At 39.0% G+C, this 5,791-nt stretch overlaps 1 non-coding gene across 1 annotated transcript; it reads right to left on the minus strand.

Annotated features, from left to right (window-relative positions):
* Nucleotides 1-939: 939 nt before the first annotated feature.
* trnai-aau (transfer RNA isoleucine (anticodon AAU)) lies at nt 940-1,013 on the minus strand. The gene has a single exon. It is a non-coding gene; the product is annotated as a tRNA-Ile (tRNA).
* Between the last annotated feature and the right edge of the window lie 4,778 nt (nt 1,014-5,791).

Raw genomic sequence — 5,791 nt, forward strand, 5'->3', positions numbered from 1 at the left:
CTTACCACCCACCTCCAACACCTTCACATAGCCATCCCCCACCGTTTTAACAAGACCCTGCTCCCCCGCAACACCCTCGTCACCGTCACCCCCAAGGACATTTGGACTTTCACTTTTGATCACTCACCCCATCCCCCACCCCACCTCGGATTCTGAAAGACTAAAATGAAAATGTGCAAATACTGTTTATTCAATTTAACATTATTTCTCATTATGTCCCATGTGTCCTATCCAACCCCGCACCCTCCCTACTTGCCCCAATGTATCTTGTACTGTGATTTTATGAAATTATATTTTTGATAATAAAAGTTAAAAAAAACCAAAACAAAGGGAGAAGCAATTTGACTCCATTCGTTGAGCTTTGGGTAAGGTCCACTATTTACTGAAAAGGCTTAAATACAAAAAAATATCTTAGGAGAAATCTTTAAACTGATGCAGCAAAAGGCTCAAATGTAGGCTGAAATGTGTTGGCAATACCCTGTTGCCTGTACCCCACAAAGATCCAGTTCATGAAGACAATCGAAATTGGCAGGTTTAGCTTTTGAGCAAGTTTCACTATTTCCTGAAAGCTAAGATATCTGGTAAAACTAAGCTGGCCAGTAAGTTTCTAGTATACCTCTAGTATACTTCCAGCATAGTTTTAGAATTTAGTCAGCAGCAAAATGGCATACATTTATTGGCAACACACTTGCAATTACCCAACAAAGGTCCTGTTCATGAAGGAAGTTGCAACTGGCAGGATTTCCTTCATATAAATTCCCACTCTTTACTGAACGACTAGTGAACACCTCCAAAGGTCTGAGGTGAATGCAGCTCAAGGCTGTTGGCAACACTACAATGTTTGTCTCACACATAAACTGGGAGGTTTAATTTGGCAGCATTTGCTTCAGTGCAAGTTTGACTGTTTTGGTAATCCTTGGGTACCTCCAATATATAAGCTGACCAGTAAGGGGATCGAACCCTCGACCTTGGCGTTATTAGCACCACACTCTAACCAGCTGAGCTAACCGGCCATGTGTCAGTTCTCTTGCATAGTCATCTTTACCTTATCTCCCAATGTACAAGAAGCCTGGTGAATCGGACTTGCGACTGAACATGGGAATATTTTCAATTAGCGTTGATGTGGGAGTACTTTCATTACCCTCCAGCTCAATTTTAACTACTGGGATTCTATATTGTGATTCTACATTGTAGTGACATCACATGAACCCTACCATGGAATTGGTTGTTGTATTTGGCGAATATAGGTTATTTCTTGTCAATGTTGAACCTGATGATTTCCATTAGTGACTAGACCGAAGAACTCCTTGTATTATAACAAAAGTCTTAATTTTAGCAATATTAATTTTAACTGCCCACCATCTGCATTACTGTCATGTTATTATCCCATAGATTATTTCACATGAGCGCAACCCATTTGCTGTTTAGCTGTCAGATTGCAGATTTATTGTGTTGGTTAATTTGTGTGATTACTGAGTTTATCGACAAGAAGCAAACAGGTTAAAAAAAAAAAAGTGTAAAAGTGAAATTAATTCAACACTATTCAACATTTATGCATCCTAAGTAGACTTTCTCACAAACTGTAAATCTGTTCTAGTAATCTGAAATTATAATTCAAGAATTTGAACGCAACCGAGTTTGGGACGTTTTAAATGTTCGTAGAGCTACATTATCAAAAACAATACAAAAAGGCTCTGGAACAATAAACTGCTGGGTCACTCTTGTAAATACATCGGTCAAACTTCAGAGTCAGAAAATGTTTTGATTAATGCAAAGTTCTGCATTTACCTTTTTCAGAAAATGTCAATGGATGGAAAAAAAAGAAAAGATGCTAATTAATGAACTTAATGTTCCTTTAAATTGTCTACTAACACTTGGGATAAATTTTACAGTAGCGATGCAGCAGATTAATATTGGATCATTCCACAGCTTTTTTTAGATTGTTACTAATGTAGCTTGGTCATTGGGCGTGGCTTGCTGGACATGGTTCGATTTACTATTATAAATTCTTTGGATGCAGTTTGAGGCCGACCATAAAAATTAGATTATGTGTGAATTATATTTTGTGCTAATACTCACCTTTTGCAGGTACAGCAAGATGATGACAACGACCAGGTGACCATGGCGGTCATTATTACACCTTCAGACATCAAAATAATTCTGGAAGGTGAAGCAGTCATGACGAACCCTAAAGGGTTCGTCATGCTGTTTTGACTCATCTACGCCCTAAACAAGAGGTATCTTAAAAAGTGCGAACGCACATACGAATTTGTTCAAAAAGTGCTTCTGGGACTGGAATCAAAAAGAATGAGTACCAAAGTACACCAACTCAGTGTCTTGCTGCATAGCAAATAGCTGTAAAATTGTAGAAAGCAAATGAGCCGTTTGTTCAAAGTTACACAAAATGTAACAGTAAATTTGTTTGTTCAAAGTTACACAAAATGTAACAGTAAATTTGTTTGTTCAAAGTTACACAAAATGTAACTGTAAATTCATTTGTTCGAAGTTACATTTTGTTTAACTAAATTTGTTGGCTTGAAGTTGCACAATATGCAAATGTTATTATGTTTTTTGTTGCGGCTAGCTGTGTTAATTTTGTGCATGCAAAAAGTTAAATTATCAATGTGTTATGTATTTACTAAGAATATAGGACAACAATATTGAGGATGGAAATGTGTTATAAAGGACTTTAATTGTTTTAAATTTTCTCAGTTAATGTTGCACATTAAGGTAACATGATTTTCATCTTGAACCAATTCTTTCTTAGAATGAGTTAGACCAATGTAATAGATATCATTATGAACAACTAAGACTTTTTAGATGTAAATCGGTTACGATATAAATTGTAAGTTGAACCAATGAACCTCATTAATTGATTAAATGTACATTCATTTAATTTAGAATTTTAAGTTGTATAAATGCATTACAATTATGTTCATTTAATATATTTTTAAATTGGCCCATAAATGCCAATTCATTTTTTTTTATTGACCCAATTTAATTTTAAACATTGAACCAATTTACTTTTTATTAACTGTTTTATTAACTATTTTTTATTAACTGTTATAAATTAAACAAATTTCGTTTGACCAATTTAATATGTATCATTATGAACAGTTAAGATTATTTAGATGTAAATGATTACGATATAAATTATAGGTTAAACCAGTGTTTTACTTTTTTCAGTGCAGTTGCAAACAATTGATATTTTGCACTGTGATCATGCTGGGGGTGTATATGGGGGAATGTTCAGGAGTTTCCACAGTTACACAATACACACGTTAGCAAATACAGACAAAAAAGCATTTTAAAATAGGCTAAAAACTGAAGAAAAAAACACAAAATGGATTTAAACAATACATTTTCAGGAGCCTGTGATCAACGTGGTTTATGACTGTAATGTTATTTAAGAGGGACTTGTTTAACAGCACAAAATCTGCTCACCTGTTGCAGTTCTTTCTGGTCAGATTGTGTTAAAATAAAGCTCAGATTAAATTCTAAGCCACAGATGCAGCAGTGCCCCAGTTAGCATCACATCCCCAGGGAATGTTAATGACATCAGTTGCAAAGTCTTAATTATGCTTTTGCCTGTAGTATACTTATAATCTATGACACTTGTGGATCATTGTGTTATAATTTGGACATTTTAAATCACAATATTCATTTAAAATTACATAATAAAAGAAACAAGTCCACTGACTTTCAGGTGCAGTGCTGATTCCTGCCTGCCAGTTCGCAGTAGACGTCATCGCAAATGTTGCTGTCGGTCTCTCCTATGGATAGGTAGTTTACAGTAGCGAGCAGCAATTTGTTTTTCCTGACACTGTCAAATCTGACCTGTATCGAAAGTACAGCGCAATGAGTGTGTAAATGGAGGGTAGGGGAATACTGGAATTTTCAAAGTAATGGCTTAAATGCAGGAGAATTTAAAATAAATAGAAAAAAAAAAAAAATACTCAAACAAACACGAATCATGAATCTAAGAGTGGGTAAACAGGGGAAAAAAATAAACATGGTTAAAGCTCTGAAAAGTCAATCTCATGTACATTGTCTCCTTTGAGTATTTTCTACATTGTAACTTTCCTAACTTATCTTGATACATACTCAGACTGATTCAACGACTTTGCACCCAGCCCCACACAGCCCAAAAAGTGCGTCTCTAGCAGACTCCCCACTCACTCGGAGCGGGTAATTAGCTCTTTCGTTAGTCTCATCTGCATCTCTCTTCAAAGAGATCGATGCAAATGGATAGGCTGTAGCCACTGGCACTAATTAGGCAAAAACCACAGCACCGCAGGAGAGCGCGTGGCACCGGAATAATGCTTTGTCTGCCCCAGAAAGAAAGAGCCAAATGTGAAATCAGGTTTTGTTTTGTTATGTAGAATCAAGTTCCATTTAGAAGAGCTAGCTGAGGGAATGTGATCATGGATTAGGGCGAACTGGATGGATTTGAAAAGGCAATCTGTAATAGTGCTTGAAAAACACATAATTTGGAAAATGGACTATGAACCATGTTAGAATATTGGGCCTCATTCATGAAACGATTGTAAGAATAAATTCGTACTTGCCTTCTTATGAACATGTTTGGCATGCACAAAATGTTTAACTGAAAATGTTCTTCTGGAAGAAAAAAATCCTATGAAAAGTCAGGAGCAAAAACATACACTTTGCTGTTTAATAATAATATTACTCAACCTTACGCACCCTTGCATTACACTTAATTTTGTCCGTTTCAGCTTTTTGGCTCTGCCCAAACCACAATGTTGCTCTGTGATTGGTCCTATCACTAGTGGGCCATTAGTGGCCGGGCTCCATCCCACCAGCAAAAGCATGACAAAATGGAAATCACAAATTTTGTGAGAATCTTGCTGTCCAAGGTTAGGTCAGGAGCACTTAGCTGGAGGATTAGCCTGGTGCAGGTTTTAGGCTGATGGAGGAATTTACGCAGAGTACACAGCCCCACAGAGAGACAATGGTCTAGACCCTTCAATACACATTCACAGACGTCTGTCATGTCTGACAGCGATTTACATTCACCTTTCAATTGTAACGGTGCGGCTACAGGAAAAGAGTCAAGGTTTTTTGGGGTTGTCCTTATCATTGAACACTGTGCATGGATAAACTTTACCATCCAGACTTGACAAGATAATAATTGGGGGGAAAAAAAGACATTACAGCAAGTACATACTATCCCTAGTAATGTCAGTGTATATGTCACAAACCGCGACATTCCTGTTCCTGGTTTTGTCTCCTGCCCTGTTCTTTCCCTCCCCCACCTGCCGGAGCCGGAGCTGGGCTGGGCTCCTCCTGCGCGCACCTGCAGATCATCAGCGCAATCATCTCCACCTGCCATGGATAAGAGGGGCCAGAACCCAGACACTCAGGGCCAGATCGTCCGCGTGTCCACGTGAATATCTAGCTTGTTTTTGCCTTTGTATTTTGCTCTTTGTATCCTGCTCATTCGGATTTTCATGCTACTCCTCAGATCCTGTCTTCTGGACCACCCCAGCTCCCATGCTCCCAGCTCTCACGTTCCCGGCTCTGCTCCAACCCGGCTCCCCAGACCTGGTACAGTCCTATCTCGCTTTGTTCGCCGCACACTACGCCTCTGGACCCCGCTCTGCACCCTGCTGCTCTCCCTGCTCCTCTCCCTGGCTCTGGCCGACCTGTCTCCGTCCCTGTGCCCCACGTTCCCGGACCCTGGCTAGCATCCTGCTGCCCGCACCGTCGGCTCTGCCACACCACTCGTCCTGTTCCTGGATCCCAGCCTGCACCTTGCCCCCTGTCCCCT

This window comes from Periophthalmus magnuspinnatus, chromosome 18 (assembly GCF_009829125.3).
Source record: "Periophthalmus magnuspinnatus isolate fPerMag1 chromosome 18, fPerMag1.2.pri, whole genome shotgun sequence".
NCBI classification, from domain to species: Eukaryota; Metazoa; Chordata; class Actinopteri; order Gobiiformes; family Gobiidae; genus Periophthalmus; species Periophthalmus magnuspinnatus.